Below are 23,405 nucleotides of genomic sequence, written 5' to 3'. Positions count from 1 at the left end.
TTTAGCTGAAAAGGCAAATGTGTCTCCTTTAGTCTTTTCTTTCCTTTCTTTTCTATTTTTAGAGACAGGGTCTTGTTCTGTCACCCAGGCTGGAGTCCAGTGGTATACTCATAGCTCACTGCAGCTTTGAACTCCTGGACTCAAGCAATGCTCCCACCTTAGCCTCCCAAGTAGCTGGGACCACAGGCACACTGCCACCACGCCCAGCTAAATTTTTGAATTTTTTGTAGAGATGGGAGTATCACTATGTTTCCCAGGCTGGTTTCAAACTCCTGGCCTCAAGTAATCCTCCAGCCTCAGCCTCCAAAAATGCTGGGATTATAGGCATTAGCTACTGCATCCAGCCTCCTTCAGTCTCTAGATCACCTGGCACATTTCTGGACACATTAATGGCTATTAAGTGACTGAATCATTCCAGGGCTAGTCAATGAATCAGAGCAGCCAGCATACATAGTAACTAATACAACCCAACATCCAGATTCAAAGATGTAAAACAAAAATAGATTATCATTATAACAGTGGAAGAAAAATAAAATAATGATTATGGCATGACAGTCTATTTAAGATACTCGTTTTTTATTTGCTTTTACTCCAAAAGCTTTTACTGCTTTTGGAACACACACAAAAAATAAAGATAACATTTTCCTTCTCACTTTCTACTTAGAAGAACAACCACACATTTGCGTTAAGACTCTCTGGATTTCTGAAGCCTTGCAGAAGTAATACTTGCCTAGTTTTGGGAAGATCTGACCCACTACAGATTATGCTGGAGGTGCCAGAGAAGAAAGACATCCTGTACCCACCTGTTATGGAGCTAAATCACATCAGTCACACTGTGAAATGTGATGAAAAACATGGATGCTGTGGTAACTCAGCCAGAGCCCAGAACAATAAGTATGTCTGGAAAGAGGAGAGACTTCACCAAAGCTGGCATGCGGGCTGTGCCTTGAAGGATGAGGAGGAAGCTGCCAGTGACATGGGGGGAGGTCTTCCAGAAGGAGGCTGCAGCTCTGTGGAGCCATGGTAAAGTCCCTGCAGGAGGAGAACAATGCACTGTGGATTGAGCAGAAACCTGGAGTCCATGAAGGGCTGTGACAGGAAGTAAGCACGGCCACGGAGGCTGAGGCTGAGCTTGGAGACCTCTTGAATACCAGGGAGCAGGGTTTAGACTTTGTCCTGTACACAGTGGTGCCTAATTATGACTTTCCCACCTTGCTTGGATAAAATAAGCTTATACATACATAATACTGGCAGTTGACTTTGGACCATGGTTAGGAAAACAATGATAGCTTTGCATAAGCTTCCATTCGAAGTATTTGTCTTCACTCAGCTAGTTCTTTTCTTTTAATTTTTAATTTTTTTAAAGAAAATTTTCAGATGGAGTCTCATTCTATCAACCAGGCTGGAGTGCAGTGACGGATCTCGGCTCACGGCAACCTCCACCTCTTGGTTTCAAGCGATTCTCGTGCTTCACCCTCTGGAGTAGCTGGGATTACAGGCATGTACCACCACACTGGGTTAATTTTTGTGTTTTTAATAGATACAGGGTTTCATCATGTTGACCAGGCTGGTCTCAAACTCCTGACCTCAAGTGATCCGGCTTCCTTGGCCTCCCAAAATGCTGGGAACTAGCTCCACACAGCTAGTTCTTGAATGATGTAAAGTGGAGGGGTGAACAGGACAAGTAAAGCAGAGGGGATTTGTTTCAATACTAACCTACTGTGTAATGTTTGTCAAGGGGCAAATTCCTTGAGTCTCGGTTTCCCTTGCTGGACTAAGAGTAATGAACATTTTGGCACACAGAACTTAGCAGTTCTCACAGTGCTAGTTCCTGGGAACTCCCCATGTGCCTGTTATATACATTTTCTATTTAATCCTCCAACTACAGCATAGGGTAGGCTCTGATGTCAGCCTTTTTACAGATGAAGAAACTAAGGCTCAAGGAACTTGCGTAATCGGTCTAAGGACACATATGGCTAACAATGAGCAAAGCTGGGAATCGACCTGATCCCAAATTCAGCCTCATCTCATTTATGCAGCATCCCTTACCCCAGAGATGGTTATTTTAACAATCACCATTTTGAAGAATACCTCAAACAAAAATTGTTTAAAAGTGCCTGTAGCATGTGACTTCATTATCCTCACACTGCTGGGAAGAAATACAGACTCATCCAATACTAGACTGAACAGGTCTGAGGAATCACTCTAACTTTGCTTCTTTTTGCAGAAGAGGAGATTGGTGTGTAGCAAAGCTATGGAATGACTCAGAGTCACACAGACATTCTAGTAATAGCTGGTTTTCTTATATTTTAATGTGTTTAAAGTACAGCGATTGAAGAGGGGCTCTGATAAATACAATTTAGGATTTTTTTCTGCCCTCACCTATTTCCTCTTCCTTACACTAAAGGGTTGTTCTCTCTGCTTCCTTTATAATTCCATGTTTCCCAGTAATGTTGAAAATAAGTATCACAGGAGCCTGGAGAGACCTGGGGTCAAGCAGGTATTCACTAAGTTGATTGACAGCTTGGGACAAACATCTGGATTCTGATGTTTCTTGGGTGGAGATTTTAGAATGTGCTGTTTCTGGAAAAGTGTTAGAAAACTTGAAGTTTTCTCATGATTAAAATGAACATGGTATTCTTTTTTTTATTGTACTTTAGATTCTGGGGTACATACGCAGATTATGCAACATTCGTGGCAAGGTGGTTTGTTGCCACCATCCCCTCATCATGTATACCTGACATTTCTCCCACGTTACCCTCCCCCACCCTCCCTCCCACTATCCCTCCCATAGCTACCCCCAAAGGACCCCAGTGTGTGATACTCCCCTCTTTGTGTCCAAGTGTTCTCATTGTTCAACACCCGCCTATGAGTGAGAACATGCAGTGTTTGATTTTCCGTTCTTGTGTCAGTTTGCCGAGAATGATGGTTTCCAGGTTCATCCATGATCCTACAAATGACACAAACTCATCTTTTTTTATAGCTGCATAGTATTCCATGGTGTATATGTGCCACATTTTCCTTGTCCAGTCTATCGTTGATGGGCATTTGGGTTGATTCCAGGTCTTTGCTATTGTAAACAGTGCACAATGAACATACTTGTGCATGTGTCTTTATAATAGAATGATTTATAGTCCTTTGGGTATATACCCAGTAATGGGATTGCTGGGTCAAATGGAATTTCTATTTCTAGATCCTTGAGGAATCGCCACGCTGTCTTCCACAATGGTTGAACTAATTTACACACCCACCAACAGTGTAAAAGTGTTCCTATTTCTCCACATCCTCTCCAGCATCTGTTGTCTCCAGAATTTTTAATGATCACCATTCTAACTGGCATGAGATGGTATCTCAATGTGGTTTTGATTTGCATTTCTCTAATAATCAGTGATCATGAGCACTTTTTCATATGTTTGTTGGCCTCATATATGTCTTCCTTTGAAAAGTGTCTGTTCATATCCTTCACCCACTTTTGGGTGGGTTTGTTTTTTTTCTCGTAAATCTGTTTAGTTCTTTGTGGATTCTGGATATTAGCCCTTTGTCAGATGGGTAGATTGCAAAAAATTTTTCCCATTCTGTTGGTTGCTGGCTTGCTCTAATGATTGTTTCTTTTGCTGTACAGAAGCTCTGGAGTTTAATTAGATCCCATTTGTCTATTTTGGCTTTTGTTGCCACTGCTTTTGGTGTTTTAGTCATGAAGTCCTTGCCTATGCCTATGTCCTGAATGGTTTTGCCTAGATTTTCTTCTAGGGTTTTTTTTTATGGTGTTAAGTTTTATGTTTAAGTCCTTAATCCATCTGGAGTTAATTTTAGTGTAAGGTGTCAGGAAGGGTTCTGTCAGGAAGGGTTCCAGGTTCTGCTTTCTGCATATTGCTAGCCAATTCTTTAAGGGAAAAGGTGGTGATTTTAAGTCACAAAATGTGCTTGGAAAATTAAAACCAAGATGGTATCAAAAATTAAATGGTATCAAGAATCTTAAAATTTTTCAGACTCTTTAATTTAGTAATTCACTTCTAGGAATGTACATTATGGAAGTAATCTGAAATTTCACCCAAAGACATATACACAGGAATGTTCACCTCAGCCTTACTAATAATATTTTTTTTTAAATAAAACTAGAAACAACCTAACTGTTCAACCTTAGGACTAAGCCCACAAAATAAAATATTATTTATCAATGACTTCAATGACATGAGGAAGTGCTTATCATACAATTTTCAGTGGGAAGAAAGGATAAAACAGTATAAATAGCATGATTCCAACAATGTAAAAAACTGCGGAGGAAATTGGGAACACACCAAAATACTAACAGAATTTTTCCATGGTAAAATTATGGGGTTAAGAATGCTTTTACTCTCTTCTCTAAACTTACCTTAGTTTTCCAAATTTTATACAAGAGAATAAATTCCTCTTGTAATTGAAAAACAAACTTAAAACAGATGCATAGAAAATCTTTTGTAAATAGACAAGACGTTCTCTCACGCAACACCTATTTTATTTTCCACGGGAAACTGTCATCCTACCTTGACTCAGAATGGACAAGATCAGCTCAGCAACAACAGGAACTGGCTGTGAAGACCTTTCCCAGAGTTGTGGCTTCGAAAAGGAAATCTGGCTTCTAAGGTGAACGATCAAGGGTTTGGCTGAAATCAAGGTTCATGAAACTGAAGAAGTAGCTTCACAATGCCCAGGGACAGAACGAGGAGAGGGGTAGGAGACAGGCAGGTATCTTGCCTGAAGATTGAAGTGATTCTCATTGGAGTAATAAAATAACTTCCAAGAACCATCACTTTGCTTTAAGAGGAGCCTTAGAGCTGAATGAGGACGACAGCCCCATTTTATAGAAGAAAAAACTGAGTCCAAGGAGGTTGAGTGACACTGTTAACATCACATAGTGAGTGACCTAGACTCCCATCTTGTAGTCCAGTTTGTTTTCTATTGTCTTTACTTTGAAATAAATGTCTGGGTGCTCTAAATAGTCATCTGCAGTTTATTATTATCATGGAAACTATGAGTTGCCTCTGTTCTTCTACCAGGGATTTAGTGCATGATCCCAGCAGCAGGCCTAGGATGCCAAATGCAATCAGTGCCAGTTTGAAATAATACTCCTCCCACTCTCTGCTAATTTTTTCTGAAATGGTTAGATCCCTGATGGCCCTGGACCAGAATGGCAATGACTCCAGAGGTCAGCAGTGTGTTTGTCCAGGATCTGTGGAGGAAATCTCCATTTCTAGAAATTAAAAAGAGAATATTAATAACATCCAACTTGTGCCACTTTCAGAAACTTGGTTCAGTGCCCTGGGACAGTGAGAATGTTCTTAGCCTAGTTTGTGGAAATTGCTCCACTCCTTCCTGGCCTTGGGACAAGACCAATGAGATGATTGAATTTGGAAATGGAACAGTGAGAAGTTGAGAGCTAGGGTGCTAGCAAAGATCTCAAATAAGCAGAAAAACAAATCTATAGAAACCATGCAGAAAATCCTATCAGGGTGGAAATGTTAAATGTAGTATCCAGTGGGGAGATGGGGTTGAAGGCAGAAGGGAACTCTCTCAGATTGGCAGAGATGGGGACCCACCTTACTCCTCCAGAAAAGTGGGAAAAAGTGCCTGAAGCTTTCTAAGCTGAGCACAGTCTCAACATCAGATGCTTTTTGCCCTGTACCCTGCCCTGCCTTGTCTTGCCCCTGGAGGTGCCTACTTCATTCCAGTTCTGTTGATTCCTGGAATCCCAAAACAGCAGTAGCAATGCCTAGAAGCGATGTCATGTTGGTGGAGACAGCAACACTGAGATGGAAATGGAGACCAAAAGAACGGATGATCAGAGAGCAGGGAAGGAGTTTCTACCAAGGATCAAGGTACAGAGTAATCTAATGGTGACATTAGAGATGGCAAAAAGTGACATTAGAGGTTACCAATGTTTTCAGCTGCCACGAGGAAAATCTGTGAGTTTCCTTTACTCAGTAGAACTACCTGAGCATCAAAAAGGAACAGAGACAACCAGGATTGCAATAATTATACTGGAAAATACTTGGAACAGCACCTACCAGCAATCTGCTGGGACTCACGAAAGTCACGAAGATGAACTCAATATGTGTTTCATGGCACATGTGATATAGGCTGCATGCTGAGGGATTCAGCATCATGCAAGAAAAGACGTTTCTATCCTCATGGGACTCACAATCCAAGAGAAGACAGAGGGCGAACAAAACAAGTGTGATGTGTATCACAATGAAGAAGTCGAAGACACTTTTAGATCATAGCACATCTATGTTAACTTAGGGGAGGAATCCGGATTAAATGAGACACTGTGCATGAAGTGCACAGCACGGTACCTAGCGCATAAGTGTCCAATACACGATAGCGGTAATTACTAAGGGCCTAAAGAACATGGTTCAAGGAGGCAAATCTTTTTAATTTTAATAGTTTTAGGGGTACAGTTGGCTTTTGGTTACATGGATGAGTTCCTTAGTAGTGAATTCTGAATTTTAGTGCACACATCACTGGTGCACTGTACCCGATATGTGTACACTGTAACCAATATGCTGTTTTTTATCCCTCTCTCCCCTCCCAACCTCTCCCTCAGCAGAGTCCCCACAGTCCATTATATCTTTTTGTATGGTTTTGCATCTTCATAGCTTAGCTGCCACTTGTAAGTAAGAATACATGGTATTTGGTTTTCTATTCCTGAGTCACTTCACTTAGAATAATGTGAGGCAAAATCTTTTTGTGGACATATGTTTTGGGAAGACAAGTCTATGATCTGTATGTCATTCATTCATTCATTCATTCATTTGTTCACTTATTAGACTTTTTTTTTTTACCATATAGGTCTAAGGCACCGTACTCAATGATAAGAGTACAAAAACAGGTAAGGGTCTCTACTCTCAATGGGGTTCAAATTATAATAGGCAAGAAAGACATAGGCTAGATGAGGTGGATCATGCCTGTAATCCCAGAACTTTGGGAGGGCAGATCATGAGGTCAGGAGTTTGAGACCAGCCTGACTAACATGGCAAAACCGTGTCTCTTCTAAAAATACACAAAAAATTGGCTGGGGGTGGTGGCATGCGGCTGTAATCCTAGTCACTCAGGAGGCTGAGGCAGGAGAATTGCTTGAACCAGGGGGCAGAGATTACAGTGAGCCGAGATCCTGCCACTGTATTCCAGCTTGGGCAACAGAGTGAGACTCTGTCTTAAAAAAAAAAAAAAAAAGACAAAGCAAATCATTGCAAAATGGCACAATAGAAATATATTATGTCACACAGAGGCCAGCAGTCTCAATCCTGCCTTGCAGGGTCCAAGAAGCCTATGTTGAACAAGGAAGGTGAGTTCAATCTAGAAGGAAAAGTAGTTGTACAGGGCCCTTGTTTTATTGACAGTTTTTGTTTTTTTTCTGGGTGTGGTGAGCTTGGCAAGGTGTGACTTTTATATTTTCCTGTTCCTATCTCCATGTTTTATCTCTCAGTTCAATCATCTGATATATTGCAAAACAAAAAACAAAAATGCTGTGAGGGGTTCATTGTCATGCTATAGCAACAAAATTTTTGGCCAAGAGAACAAACTCAGAATGCATTTTTATATAGAGGAAATCGTTTCCAAAATAACCATAAAATGGCCCATCTCCACCAGAACCACTACTGGAAAAAAAATATATGATTTGATGAAAGTCTCAGAGAGTGCTCTGATTATCTGTGTGTCTAAGAATGTGAGAGATTTTGTCTCCTCATTCCTAGGATAGTCAGCAAATGATGATAAGAGTAGGGAGCCTGGCTCTGAAGTTCCATTTTTCAAGCTGTCCACGGGCAGAATCCTTCTGCCCCTCTCTGTACCCTCCCTACCTGGGACCCACGGACTCAGTATCTTGGTGGCAGAGTTTGTCTAAAATGTCTTACATGGGGATGAAGGAGAGAAGCATAAACATTTAAGAAAAAGCCCAAAGTCTTCCTCAGGGAAGCAGTGTGATGGTTTTCTTTCTTTCAACCTGTGCATGACTGGGAGATTGAGGCTTTCCCTTCTCTTCTGCCTCTTTGCTGCCAAGAGCTCAGGCCAAGTCAAAAGCAAAGCCCAGACTTGGAGAGTTGACTGATGGCCCAGAAAATCATGGGGTTATCTGATGCCTTCACACAGGCCCCTCACATGGACGGAGAAACTGGGTCTGCCAGGTGCACACTTTCGGAGAGTTCTTTTGTCTCTGACCCTGTGGGTCACCCCACACGGTAGAAGGCAAAGTTAAACTTGCTCCTGCTAACTCTCCCTGGCTCAGCGGTCAACTGAAAAAGAGACAAACTTGTTTCTTTTCTAATTCATGTCCAAACAAGCCAACAAATCTAACCGTTGCAAAATGAGAAAAAGAAAAAGCGCTTGTTCCTAAAGGGAAGAAGGGTGGGAGGACAGAGGTTCCATGAGTACCTTTTCTCAGCTTTGTACATCTGTCCTCTGCCCTCTCTTTACAATCCAGGAACTATATATTCCATGAAGAGCCCATCCCCTGTAAAAGGAGACTAAATGGTAATGTCTTACTTGGGAGGCTGACCCATCTGTGAAATGTGCATATCATAAGCCAGTAAATCTGACTTTCCGTATTCCCACACTCTGACCAAAGAAAAGATTCCAGAAGAATCTGCTGTAGAGGGCCCTTCTCTGCAAAAGGACTCAGGATGCTGCCTTAGGGATGCAGCCATAGGGACACAACTCCACCATAAGATGCTCTAGAAGCCAGGAGCAGGAAAAGTAGAGCAGCAAGGGGCAATCCTGGGTAAAACTATTTACCCAGACTAATTTCTCTGTCACTAAAGCCTTGGTTGGGGCTGCAGCAGAAAGGGATGAGCATTGCCCTTTAATGTGAATGCCTACCTTTGGCATAGTGGCTCCCAGAGGAGTGAAGACTCCAAGACAAAAACACAGGTGAGCCCCCTCTGGGAATTCCACACAGAGCAGGAAGAGTTGGTAGACTTGGGAAGAATTTCCATCAACCTGTTAACAGTGAGTACCTCTGAGACACAAGATTTTATGGAGTTTTCCTTTCCTTTTTATATTTTTCTTGATTGTTTAAAATTTTTGTTTATAATAAACTATGTTATAATCAAGAAAGAAATAAAATACACATATGACCGTGGCTTACTTCTCCCTCCAGAGACATAAAGACATGACAATAAGCTTGTAACAGTCGAGGTAATGGGAGGAAACAGTGGAGGAGAGATCCCTGTACAATTTCAGGACAGGTAAAGAGAATAGAAACCAGATGACAAGTTGGAGAATCAGATCATGGATGCCATATTCCAGCATGATGGTGGAGGCGGAGGGGTGAGGTTGCAGAGGAGATAATTCATTATCTGGGGAAGAACTGGCCACTTGGTGGGGGGCATCTTCTCCTCACCCATCCCTGAATTCGGAAGTGTGGCAGCCATCCTCAGGCAAAAATCGGAGCTCCCTTCTCTAGAGACAAACATTCTTTCTGAGAATTGGAGCTTCTAGACCCCTGTGGAAGCGGCATCCTGGCCAGATTCCTCTGTCTGCTTAAGCCAAAGCGAAGCCCTGCCAGATGGTGACATGGTCCCAGGATGCTGCCGGAATGTGATGAAGAGCATCCACTGCACCTAGGGCACAAGCTCCTGCCTTGTGACCCCTGTCTGGTAATCCAAGCTCAGCACCTGCCTCAATATTTATGAAAAGGATTCATACATCAATAACTGCAGATTTATAATAAGAGAAATAGTGTTTATTGGTTTTTAACTTTGAGAATCAGTCCCACAGAACACAGAAGACTAAATATGGTTATAGAGGAAAATGTGATATGATCAGCTTCCCAGTGTAAAAGCAAATTCCAGCTGTCAGAAAGTGAGAAATATTTGGGGGAAGGAAGAGGGGCCCTCATGTCTTCATCTAATTGAGTTGAAAATCAAGAAATACTTTCTACAATGTATGGAATATAAAAATGCATGCTTACATTATTATTCAGAGGTAATAAACAATAGGACAAAATAATTGTCAAAAATTAGGAAGAAGAAAAGAGGGAAGTTAAGGTGAGTTAAATCCTTAGCTTTCTGTAGATATTAGTGGCTTGATAATATCTTAAATTAATAAGTTAAGAAATAGCATACACATCAGTTATTGTCAGGGAGGTAACTTCCAGAATTAAGAGCAGAAAGCATTTGCCCTGGGGAACAAAAGCTACACATGGGGAAGAATGGGGTGGGTTTTCATTGCAAGTTCTTCCGTTGATTTCTTTCCCTTTTTTTTTTTTTTTTTTTTAACAGGGTCTTGCTCTGTCACCCAGGCTGCTGGAGTGCAGTAGTGAAATCTCAGCTCACTGCAGCCTCAAACTCCCATGCCCAAGCAATCCTCCCACTCTTGCCTCTTGAGTCTGGTACCATAGGCATGTACCACCACATCCAGGTAATCTTTGTACTTTTTGTAGAGATGGGGGTCTCGCCATGTTGCCCAGGCTGGCCTCAAACTCCTGAGCTCAAGGGATCCTCCTGCCTTGGCCTCCCAAAGTTCTGGGATTACAGGTGTGAGCCACCATACCCAGCCCCTTTTCTTTTCTTTCTTTTCGTTATTTCTTTTTTCTTCTTACGATGCTTATGATAAACAATAGGGGGAAATTTGTTGGTTGGTTTTTCCATCTCCTCTGAAAAGGACTTGACTCTCTGGCAGTCAGTGCTTTTGGGTTGGGCCATGGGCTGCAACAGCCCCTAAGCACATTCAGGTTGTGTGTCCTGGGCCCACTTCCTGCCTCTCCTGGCCTTTGCCTCTCAGCTCCTGCCTCTTACAGGCTCACCCAGCTTGGACCCACGGCTCCGGTTGGACCTTCAGCTCTTGGGTCTTGTTGATCTTCACACCAGGCTCTGCATCCTGGCTTTATCTCTCCTCATTTTGGTCTTCAACCTGGTCAACCCAACATTGAGCCAGGGTTTCCAAGCCCAAGGGGCCTAAGAGAATAAAGCATGCTTGTTTAACATGGACAGCCCAGGAAATGGGCAACTCAAAAAAAACCAATGGCAAGGAAGACTCCCAGGAACCAAGAATCATACAGTGTGTATAGTGGATACAACATGGTCCTTGTGGCTAAACCAAATTGCTCTGATCCTAGATCTGCTGCTAACTGTGTCATCTTGGCCAGAATATTGAACTCTTCTGAGCTTTTTTTCCTTATTTGTAAAGCGAGGACAACATAATACCCCACGTGGATTTATTGGGAAGATTAAATGAGATCTTGTATATAGAAGTCCTTGCATAGACCTGACTTGTGGTAGGTACATAATGTTAGGCTCCTCTCACCCCATTTATCCTTTCTACTTTTTTTTTTTTTAATCTTATGTATATGTAGGCATAAAGTGAAAAGCAATGAAATGCTTTGCAGATAATCACATCTAAGATTAGGTAGTGCTAGGATGAATAATAATACTGCTGCTTTGCTGTGAGTGTCTGTTATAGCTTGGGGCACAGACTCACTTTCCTTAGGAAAAGTCCCTCTTCCAGGCAGCTTGCCTCTGGGATAGAGGAAGAACCTAGGATCCGTTAGGACTTCAGGCCATACAATTTAAACATATTAGCATGCATATAGGACCTTAGAGGGTTATTCAGCAACTGGCCATCATTTTTATAGAGGAGACCCAGACTTGAGACCTAGAGAAGTTAAGTTGCCTGGTTTAATGTCACACACCAGATCTACTGAACTCCCACCTGCTGCTCCTCTGAAACAAAAGATACCTCAAGAAGGTTGTTGTGTTTCTGTGTCAAAAGAATATAAGTGATGCAACAAAACATGATCACAGTTATGATCAGTATGAAAAAAAAATGCATGATAAAAAACACTAAACCAAAAAGAGGACAGGTATTTTTAAAGGCTTTAAAAAAAAAAAATTGAATCTGTTAAAATGATGCCGTAGTTAAATGCCACTATATCTTCAGAGAAAATTCTGTGTGGGCCACAAAACCACTGACAGATGATGAGTTTACAGGAGAATGTCTATTGAATGCAACAAACATGATGTATCCCAAACAGAAACAACCAGAAATTCTGTTGCAGTGTATATTGAAGGCTAAGAATCCACAGCACAAGTTATGTAAGAAAGTTAAACAACTACTAGTGTTTTCTTGCTGTAGCTGGTAAATTAGTATATTTGTTCATGGAGTTAATTAGGATTCATGGGCTAAAATATCATTTGTATATATCAGTATGATAGACGTATATATCAGTATGATAGACCTAATATCAGGAAATGAATTATTTAGGGGTTCCAGGAGAGTCTTGATGGTTTGAACAGACAGTAGACCAGTCAATATCAGACAATGTGGTTACATGGTTACAGGATGTGCTAAGTGACCTGGTTAGTGTTAATTTCAGACGTATTAGGAAATGTAATAAGGCAACATTTGTAAGGACATAGAATTTCAGTCTATTCATTACATTATTCACCAGCAATTGCTCAGCACTAAAAGGTTAGAATTGGAAAATGTCAGGGACGTTGCAATTAGCACTGAGTATGGAATACGCTTCTGTGCCTTGAATTGCTGAAAGTACAATGATTTTCATAACCCTCTTGAAACAGAATATTATATTGGGCTGTATTTCATGGAATCTGGGTAGATCAGTCAAGGGGGGTTAAAATTAGAAAGATACATATTTGTTTTTTTGAGACGGAGTCTCCCTCTGTTACCCAGGCTAGAGTGCAGTGGCACACTCTTGGCTCACTGCAACCTTTGCCTCCTGAGTTCAAACGATTCTCCTGCCTCAGCCTCCTGAGTAGCTGGGTTCACAGGCATGTGACACCACACTCAGCTAATTTTTTTGTATTTTTAGTAGAGATGGGGTTTCACCATGTTGGCCAGGCTGGTTTTGAACTCCTGACCTCAAGTGATCTGCCCACTTCAGCCTGCCAACATTCTGGGATTACAGGTATAAACCACCACGCCTGGCCAGAAAGAGTTTTTTTGAATTGTTGAAATAAATTGACTTGCTCATTGATCCAAGGAAAAAATTCCAGGCCCACTCACCAAAGACTAGGCCATCAGAAACAAACATTTGGAATATTTGTTTTGAAGGGTGGCCATGTGTGAGATACCTACACACCATAGTGAAGAAATGTAAGATGCAATGCACTCATTTTAAAGAAATTACATCTGAGAAACTCATTTCATGGAGAATTATCTGACCTACTTAATTGCACTGGGAATGGAAGTGATAGACTGAACTATATTCTTGAAATTGTCCATTTGAAGACCAGACTCCAAAAAACTTGTATTTCAAACTTAATGAAAATCAAATACCATTGTTGAGTTTGCTTTCCTCAATTAATCTTGATAGGATAAAGGAAGCACTATAAATTGATATGCTTGAATTTTAGGGAAAAATAGTACTAAAAACTTAACATAACTGTATTGAAGTCCCAGAAATCTAAAGGTGCAAGTCTTCTAGCAATCCATGCCTAGAACACAAAACAGAAGAGACATTGACATTTTGTTCTACAAACAGTGGTGCCTGGTTTCCAGAGTTCTATTAAAAAGAAATGAGTTATTTAAAAAGTGTATGTATTAAACATTCCTTATTCTCTACTTGCATTTTGTACATAGAAAATGTAGTCAATATTACATATATTTACATATAACCTGCTAACACTAAAGTTTAATAAAAACTAAATCTGACTGGGTGTGGTGGCCCATAACTATAATCCCAGCACTTTGGGAGGTTAAGGCAGGAGGATTGCTTGAGCCCATGAGTTCGAGACCAACCTGGGCAACATGATGAGGCCCCGTCTCTACAAAATATTTAAAAAAATTAGTTGAGCATGGTGGTGCATGCCTGTGGTCCCAGGTACTCAGGAGGCTGAGGTAGGAGGATTGCTTGAGCCTAGGAGTTCAAGTGAGCTATGATTGGGCCACTGTATTCCAGCCTGGGTGACAGAGTGAGATTCTGTCTCAAAATAGGAAGAAGAAGAAGAAAGAGGAGGACGAGGAGGAGGAGAGGAGGACGAGGAGAGGAGGAGGAAGAAGAAGGTGGCGGTGGAGGAGGAGGAGGAGGAGAAGGAGGAAGAGAAGGAGGAGGAAGTGTATATGCCAATTTTTGTTAAATTTTGTCTACTTCTCTCATTTCTGTTATCTGTCTGCTGTATAGGCATGTGACTTTCAATCCCTGGCCTAAGATTCCCTGAACTTGAGGGAAGATTTGTTTCTGCACATCATGTGGCTGCTGCTGGAGGCTGCATATCTGAGCTCAGGAGCAGAACACCGCTTGGCCTGGGCAGAAACCTGGGACACTGCCACAGAGCAGGCAAGCATCCAGGTACTGATCACATAAAGCTTTATCTGAAATACTGTGTGGCACAACCATGCAAGAGATACAGTTAACTACTGACAGTCTCCAGTTTCCAGATGCCTGGCCTTGAAGCCAGAGCTGATCCTCAGCACCTTTGAACTGAGGCAATGTGGAATGGAAGAGTATTTTTTTGAATGAGAAGTGGAGGCCCCCAGAGAGAAACACTTGACTTCCTGAAAATGGGGCAAGTAGGGGCCTATGTGATTGACTAAAACAATAAAAGATAGACTCATTCATAATTTTGTTTTTAATTGAACTCAGGTGAACTTTATATTATAATTTTTATATTAATTATAATTATAATTAATCCAATTCTATAATTGAATTAATTATAACTCTATTTGTAACACTCTTATCATGGCCTTCTTTAAGTGTGAGTGGCTGCATTTGTTTAATTATTCAAAGAGATGAATGCATTCAAAGTCCAAGTTTTACCACAGTGAACACTACTCATATGAGATCTAAAAGAAGCCCGCAGAATGGACGACCAGTATTTATTGAGCATCTATTTGACTCAAGATCCTATGTTGGGCCCTTTGCAAACATTATTTAATTCTCCCAAAATTGTCCCTGAGTAACTGCTTCTTATCCTCCTTGCCTATTTCCTTCCTGCTACTGTAAACTGGCTGGTCAGAAATAGAATGGCTGTGTGACAAGAACGTTGCCGTGCAATATTCTCAGGTGGTTGGGTGGTTTGATGTTGGGTGACTTTCAATTTTCACAGCTGAGCTTTAAAATCTCATTAAAACAGCTTTTTGAGTTTACATCAGCAGTGATTCAGCAAATAAGCAGACACAGCAGATTGTCTGTCTTGGCAGGTCTAATAAGAGACATACAGAAAATGTGATTGAGAAGGAAAAATGTGATTTCAGAACTAAAGCCTAGTGAGCCCCTTGGTAAGAACTGTCTTCTATAAATCCTAATTGATCTTTACATATGAATGACTTTGAAAGAAAAGGAAGGCTCTTTCTTCTCCTCCATCATTGGGTGTGTTTGTACTGGCAGAAGTGTTGGATGGGTGGATTGCTAAGGAGTTTGGAAATATCTATTAGTGTCTGATGCAACCTGTTGTCCTGAATAACATTAATTTTTTTTTTTAAATCCTGAGCATAAAAGGATCCCTCTTAGATTAGAGCAGCTATAAAGACCCCAGCTGGCCCTTCCCTAGGGTTTTAAAGTTTTTCTTAACATCTGGCTGGAAGAATCATGAGGAAATGCTAAAATGGCTTGATATTTATTGCAGGTTTACCTGTGGGCAAAGGACTGTGCTCGGTGCTATGGCTGAATCAGACAGGCCTCTCCCTCAAGTTGCCCACAGTCTCATGATGGAAATAGGACAGGTCTCCAAAAACTGGAATTCAAGGTAGAAAGGAATAAGGGCCATAAAAAGTACCAGGTAGGGCCAAGACTTGCATAAGGAGCTGCAGATCCATGTGATTGTTCAGATGAGAGTTGCTGGTTTGGAACTGGCTTGTGCAAAAGGTTCTCTGGGACAGTGAGAGACAAGAGGATGGGGAAGCCACGGTGGGTGGAGATGGGAAGATGGCAGTGGGAACGCAGCAAGCAAGAAGTCTTCCTTATGTTTGAAATGCTGTGACAAGAGTGAAGATGAGGGAGAATTACAAAGACAGCAAGGCCTAATGCTGCTGTGCCTTCATCCCCACTGTGCTCCTTTCTTGACATCTGCCACCGGGATTCTCAGCAATCTCATGCTATGGCTTGGTGCACAGGGACCCTACCACCAAGGGCCCCCATTCGTGCCGGTCTTCCTCCTTTTCCCCTATCTGTTGTTCCTCCCTAGGGTCCAGATCTCTGCCTAGTAAGGGCTAAAGTACTTACTTACTGATATTATGAAATTAGTGATGACTCTGTATTTGTTTCTTACAGGTCGATCTCTAAGAGTGGCAATCTGTCACTCCATACTGAACCAAAAGGAAGATATTTGAGAACTTGGATTTGTAAGTTCTTAGAAGAGCCTCTAAAGTCACCCTGCCTACCTTCCTACCGTTCTATCAAAGCTCCCCAATTCATCCCTGACAGGCAGATGGGCCTGGGTCTTGGCAGCCTTCAGTCCTGCCCCCGGCCTGGAGAAGACTTGGGACCAACCCCATGCACATCTTTATTTCAGGTCTCTGCTTGGTAGCAGTTAAAAGGAGTTAGGCAGAAAAGATGGTCTGAATTACGGGCACAAAGCCCCTCTTCAGCCCTGGGGCAGCAGGGAGGCCTGGGGTTGGGGAGACCTTGCTTAGGGTGGGGATAAGAACAAGCCGCTACTCAGCTGTGGGTTGTTTATGTCAGGGACACTGCAGTCCACGCCAGCTTCCCACAGTCTGCCCGAGTCTGTGGCCAGGAAGCTGACAACAGGCTGGGGCGTCAGATAATGTGGGCATTCATTCACTCCGGCAGCTCTGCACAGCACTCACTGGAGCGGAGGGAAGTGAATTCTGAACTAGGAGAGCAGACAGCCCAGGGGTGCAAGTGACCCTTTGCTACAAGTGCATTGCCACTGTCTTCAGGGGCTCCTCTGCAGGGTAGGGGGTCGGGGGCACTGTCAGCCTGGACAGTTGAGACATCAGTTCAGGGTAATATGTGAACTTTTGTTGCCTGCCTTGCCTAAGTCTGTAATAAGACTAGTTAAACATTGCTAGGATTTCCAAATCCTCTTCATGACTTTTCCCCACATGGGCTGCCTGCTAAGAAAGAGTAGACAGAGTCAATGCTCTCAAATCAGTTTGGATTCAGTTCAACCTTCCCCTGGTATAGAAGAGCTGGGTCAGTCATTCTCTTTGTGATATACTGATAAGAGTCCTGGATGGAGAATTCAAAGGCCATGGGTCTATTCCCAGCCTTGCCACTATGAATGTGACCTCGAGCAGTTATGTAACTGTTCTGGCCTTCTGTTTCCTCATCTCTAAAATGGACATAATGGCAACTATCCTACCTCCCTTCCAGGATGGCTGTAAAGATGAAATGAGAAAGCAATTATAAATCATGTCATACAGAAGAGGCTAGTAACTCCTCAAGGATAGAGGTTGGTAAACATTTATGAAAAGGGCCAGGTAGTAAATATTTCAGGCTTTTTGCACTGCATCAGGCCTCTGTGGCATATTCCTGTGTGTGTGTTTTACAACCCTTGAAAAATGTAAAACTAATTCTCAGCTCATGGGTCACAAAAAAACAGGACACAGGCTGGATTTGGCACACAGGTTATATAGTTTGCCAACCTCTTCTCAGAGTAAATCAGAGGTGAGGATTGGAGGTAGGGTCAGAAGTTATGATAAGTCTAAATCTAAATAAACATTCAAAATATATAATATATGAATCATACATAAATAAAAAGGAATATACATATATATGTTTTTTTCTGACTTGTGGCCTGCACTTGTGAAACTATCTGAACCTCAGCCCATAGACCATCTTGTTTGAGTACTCCTAGACTATTTTGCCATTTACTGAGTTCTTCATTGCCTAGCCTAACCAAATGAAATAATCAATCATCTAGAAGTGGCTCAGGGTCTGTCTGGCATCCTTCTTGGGCAAAACAGCATCTACTCTGAATTGCTTAGTAGTCTTAAAACTAGAGGCCAGCCAACAGTCTCAGCTTGGCTGGTTGTCACTCCTAAGAGGTTCACTGGGCCTTTATAGAAAGGAAACCATAAGCAGACCATCTTGCCTACCTGGGTAGTACTGCCTGGGCATAGCTCCTGGTATGCCCACCTTCTCAGGGAGAATGGGACAAGGATCTTCATTCGGGGGCCACTACTGCCCATATAAAAACCAATTAGTGTTACCAGTGACAATGAGCATTACGACAGTACTTTGTTGACTGTGTATTTAAACTGTTATTATTTCTCCCATAATACCCTAATGAGATAAGCTTGCATTATCACTGTCATTTGCAAATGGGAATTGTGATGACAGATATTTAAACAAAGTACTCAAGACACTAAAGTCAACTTTCCTGATGAGGTGGACCGATGTTTCTCATTTCTCATCTCTCCCACGAGATCCCTTTTCCCCTTTTGCATGTCTCTTTCTCCTTTTCCCAGCCTCACTCTTTATTTGAAGATATCAGAGGATCCACAGAATGAAACCCTTAATGAGAACAGCTGATAACAAAGAATGTTTATTTCTTTCTCTTCCCTTCCAAAGGATTTCCAAAGAAAAATGGCAGGTCAGTAACACTTATCTAGAGCAACGAAAGCAGCTAGATTTCAGATATTCCCATACAAGAGGAAGTGGCGACCTAATCCATCTTGCTTTTGTTGACAAGTGTGACAAGTGTGGAAATACAATGAAATAAATGCAGCACTTTAGAATCAAGGTCTTAGCTAGCAACTACCTAGCATCTGCCTTTGACAGAAGGGAATATGGAGAGACAGAAAGGGTGTGAGCTTTTCAAGGAGATGGCTGATGTTCAGAGCTGAGGCTGGTGCTCCAGTCTCTGATTTTGAGTCCAGTCCATCTTCTTTGACACCCTGCTGTTGCCCAGGTTGTCAGTACCTTGCTGGTCACATCCCTACACAGCTGTACCTCAGGCTTGTTGTTTCATTCTTATAATGTCTAACAGTCTTGTCCCTATCCAGATGAGGATCTCTATCATTTCTAATTCAGTCCAACATTTTCTCTCTGGACGATTATTACATTTTGTTAGCACATTAGGCTAAAAGCTCAAGGCTGCCGTTTCAGCACAGCACAGAGGAAAACTCTATCCCACAGAGGAAGGCGCCAGTCCTCCAACACAGACCACACCTCCACATATGGCCCAAAGAGCTTAGGGATGCCTAGCCCTGTTCACAGAGGGGACAAAGCAGATGGCTCACAGTCTGTGGGTCTGTCTAGCATCCCTTCTGGGCAAAACTGAAAGTCCCCATCATGAAGACCATGGTCATCTGCACTATTTTTCACAGATGAAGGAAATACTTTAGAAGCAAAACCTTAGCCAAGAGCAGTGCGTGGCAACCATTAGGCACACAATAAAGGTTGATTAAATGAATGAAAACCCCTGTACAAAGATTTTCGAGGTGAAGCTTTTTACAAGAGGAATTGGACATGCTAATGAACTTAAAAGATAAATGGCTTCTGTGGGGACACTGTATAAACATCAATTTCTTAATAAAAGTGTGATAAAGAGAGAAGATAGATAGTGGTGTCTCCCACCCTGAAACGACGCTATCCAGAGATGAAAAATTCTTACCCTGCAATCTCAGTTTCATTAAACTATATGTATCCGTCATTGTGTTCTATTTTACGACTTTGTTCTTTTATTAGAGTTTGGGTTGATTTAACCTCTTCTCAGAGTAAATCAGAGGTGAGGATTGGAGGTAGGGTACATTGTACCAGAGATATGTCTTCATCTCATCAACTTCTAGTGACCCCTGAGAAGCTTTTCCAATGACCATTAGTCCCAGTCATGGAGTGTGAGTTTTTCTTAGTTTTAGTTTGAACCCTGGATGCTCTTGACCTTACCCTTAGACTTTGGGGAGAGGTGTGTGCTGCTGTTTTGAGGCTGTGGGCCTTGGTGTGGGGCCTCCCCAGCAGCCCAGACTATCAGCTTCATGGGAGCCCTGGGGAGAATGCTGATTTTATTCTGCCTACTTTATAGTCTGTTACTCCTGCAGGGAGATCAGGAGAAATCAGATTTAGGAGAGAATGTAGTTTGTCACAACATCCATGACTCCCACTAACTTCAGGATAATAGCCAGTCTTATTGGCATGGCAGATAAGGTCCTCTGTGATTTGGTCTCAACCTCCCTTTACAATCCTCATCTTCCATCCCTCTCCTCAAGGCACCATCAGCCTCTATGAACAGCTTCTCCCTTTCCCGGTGTGCCAAGCTCTTCCTTTACCTTTGTGCCTTTGCCTGTGCCCAGAAGACCCTTTGTCCTTTTTGTGACTTGGTGAAAGACTCACCCTTCAAGATCCCGCTCAAACAGTCATCTGTGGAGCCTTTCTGGATTCACACAGGCTGTTATTTCTTTCCACTGTTCTTTCTTAATGGCTTGTACAAACTTTTCCAGTGATACATAGGACTCTCCAAAAGTTATCTGTTTACGAGTTTATCTCCTCTACCCTTCTGTGAGCTCCTGATATGTAGGGGCTATAACTACTGATTGTTACCTCCTGAGCCTAGACTTGTGCCTGGCCATAGTCATCTCTAAGAAACGTTGAGACAATGGAGAAATGACCTGAAACTAGACCTTGGAGGCCTTTTGATATCCCAGCAAAATGATTCAATGCTATCCTCATGATATCCATTGTGGGGTATTCACAATGATCCACCAGTGGTCAGGGAGAAAGTATTAGAACTACTATTTATGGTTTGTCAAAAATTAACAATGAAAGTAACCCTCTCTAATATTTTCTGTGAACTGACAGTAGCACACATACTTAATTTATAAATAAATACATACATTAAGAATAGGAGGTGTCTTCGAGAATTGTAGGCTGTTGTAAGTAAGAGGAAGCCACTGAAAGATTCTGAACAGGGGAAAAACGTGAAAAAACAAGTGTTCAGGAGAATCAGTCTTATACACTAGATGGAGACAAAGTCAACAGTCAACAGACAAGGCACTGAAAGGGCCATACACAAGAGATAAAAGACTAGACAAGGATAGGAGTGATAGGAATGGAGAAAAGAAGACCTACTAAAGAATGACCATCATTATCATCATTGGCACCATTATGTAAGTGGAACTGGGTTACATATTGGCACAGTAAGAAGGAGAAAGAGCTGTGTGGAGACTCTAAATGCAGTCATAGAATGAGACCACAGGCTGAACTCAAAGAAGAAGATGGAATACTTTGCCCCAGGCTTAGATTCTATAAGAGAGACTTTAAAAAAATGTTTTTCTCCACTGGTTTGAAGGGGCAACAAATAAAGGCCACTCCTCAGGCCTGTCCAATCCCAGACTGGGGCTCCTTAGTAAAGACTATTTATAGCTCCAAATTATTGCAGCAAGGTTATGCAACTGCTGCGTGGGGCAGGCAGGACACCTGTCCCAAGCCCTTGCAGGGTGAGTGACCATCTGACTGTCTTTTGGCTGCTTCCTGTTGGCTTAGGAGACAACAGAAGAAGGTGGATTTGTTTGCCCATTGAGCAACCTGCCATTGCCCTGCCTGTGCCCGCCTGTCTCCCTTTAAACATTAACCATCTCTTAAAACATTTAGGTTTTGTGCCCAAGGCCAAGGGGGTCCCAAGAGAAAGAGGAACAGAAAAGGGGAGGAAGAGAAAAGAAGGGAGGGGGCAGGGAGGGAGAGAAGGCAATCCCTGCATCAACAATGTATTCATTCCACATTCTCTAAGTGCCCATGGTGACCCAGGCATAACAGGAATCTCAGGGTTCCAGAGCTGAGTAGAACATGACTCCCATCCTTAGAGACCAACCATCCAGTAGAGGAGAAGGATGTCTAGGCAGAAGACAAAGAGGAAAGGAAAAACTCAATGCCACTTCTTCAACTCAGCTTCTCCATTTTTTAGAGAAGGGTTAATGGGGGAAAGAAAGAGAGAGATGAGAGACCAAAGTTTCCAGGGCCTTTGTCTTTAGAGCAAGGGTCTTAAACCTTAGTGAGCAAAAACTGACCCAGAAGACTTGTTGGAGGCATAGCTTTCAGTTCAGCAAGCCTATTTCAACAGGTTGGAGGTGGGCCCAGGGCTCTGCATTTTCCCAGCTCTCTGGAGGATTCAGATGCAGGTAGTCCATGACCACAAGGGGATGCTGCTCTTCCAAAGCTGGGCTGGAGAATCAGAACTGGCAACTGCCTGGGCCCAGAGCTGCCAGCCATGGGGCAGGTCCACCAGAGACTGATGAAGGATAGAGGAAGAAGAAAGGGAAAGGAAGAGGGAACCTCAGAGAGGATTAGGGTGGGAAATGGAAAAAGAGAAACTCCAAGGTGTGCAAAAGAGAAAAGGGATGCCTCTCTAAGAAGGCCAGTGAGTATTAGCAGAGGTGCTGTGGCCATTCAGGCTGGCTGGCGTCCCTGTGTTAGCCATGATTTGTGGTCTTTCAAACTTGAGGACTTGCCTAAGCAAGCACAGAGCAAAGAACAGAAAGCTGACTTGGGCATTAATATCGCATGGAATCTCCCTTTTCTTTGATGCCTTTTGTGTTTCTTGCAGATCCCCTGACTGCAACATGTGCTGATCTCCAAGGGTGAGGCTGGATGAAGCCAAGGGCTGTAGAAAAGGAGACTGATTCATAGAACTTGACACCATCTTTAGTAGTTTCCCTGGTTCTTGGCAGCTCCTTTTGGCTGTGTCCTATCCTGCACAACCCTCCCAGCTAGTCTACTCCGGGGCAGCGTCCAGCTGGTGACCTGAGTGGGCAGCGGTGCACCAGTCTCCATGAAAGTTGAGCTCGGATGGCCAATAGCAATTTCCACCTCGCGGTCTACAACTCTTCATCCTGATTGCATGGAGACTGGTCTCTCTCTTCAGCTGGATTTAGGCCACCGTCTGAGCCCTGAGGTATGTTTAGTCTGACCCTGGCACCATTCGGCTCTTCTACAGCATCAGGTACGATGTTCCTATTTAGCTCAGCCCCATTCCTAAGGTGCACTTCTCCCCTCTGGTCCTCTCCTCATTTTTTTTAAACAATTTTATAATATAAATGTATATTAAAAATAGAGACAGGGTCTTTCTATGTAGCCCAGGCTGGTCTTGATCTCCTTGGCTCACATAATCCTCACACCTCAGCCTCCCTAAGTGTTAGGATTACAGGCAGGAGCCACCTCACCCAACTTCCTCCCTCATTCTTTAAGCACCTGCTCTAGTGTTACCTCCCCTATGAATTCTTTCTTTTTTCCCATTTGGAATCCATTTTACTTTATTTTTTTAGTTGACAAATAATAATGTACAAATACATGGGGTACATGGTGATGTTGTGATACATAGAAGGTATAATGATCAGATGGGGTAATTAGCATATCTGTCATCTCAAACATTATCATTTCTTTGTTTTAGAAATGTTCAAGATCCTCCTTCTAGCTCTTTGAAACTATGTTACTATTAACTATAGTCATCTTACAGTGCTATAGAACACTAGATATTCCTCCTCCTATCCAGCTGTAATTTTATATGATTTAGCAA

General features: G+C 42.4%; 1 long non-coding RNA gene across 1 annotated transcript in view; it reads right to left on the bottom strand.

The window, feature by feature from the left end:
* Positions 1-944: 944 nt before the first annotated feature.
* The window catches only part of LOC135271457 (uncharacterized), a 213,206-nt gene continuing 190,745 nt past the window's right edge, over positions 945-23,405 (bottom strand). The window contains exon 5 of the long non-coding RNA XR_010339601.1: positions 945-1,032. This is a non-coding gene — a long non-coding RNA (uncharacterized LOC135271457). The remainder of the gene's footprint in view (positions 1,033-23,405) is intronic.

This window comes from Aotus nancymaae, unplaced genomic scaffold (genome assembly GCF_030222135.1).
Source record: "Aotus nancymaae isolate 86718 unplaced genomic scaffold, 86718_ANA_hifiasm-v0.15.2.pri h1tg000079l, whole genome shotgun sequence".
NCBI lineage: Eukaryota > Metazoa > Chordata > Mammalia > Primates > Aotidae > Aotus > Aotus nancymaae.
This window is presented reverse-complemented; position numbering and strand designations above follow the sequence as displayed.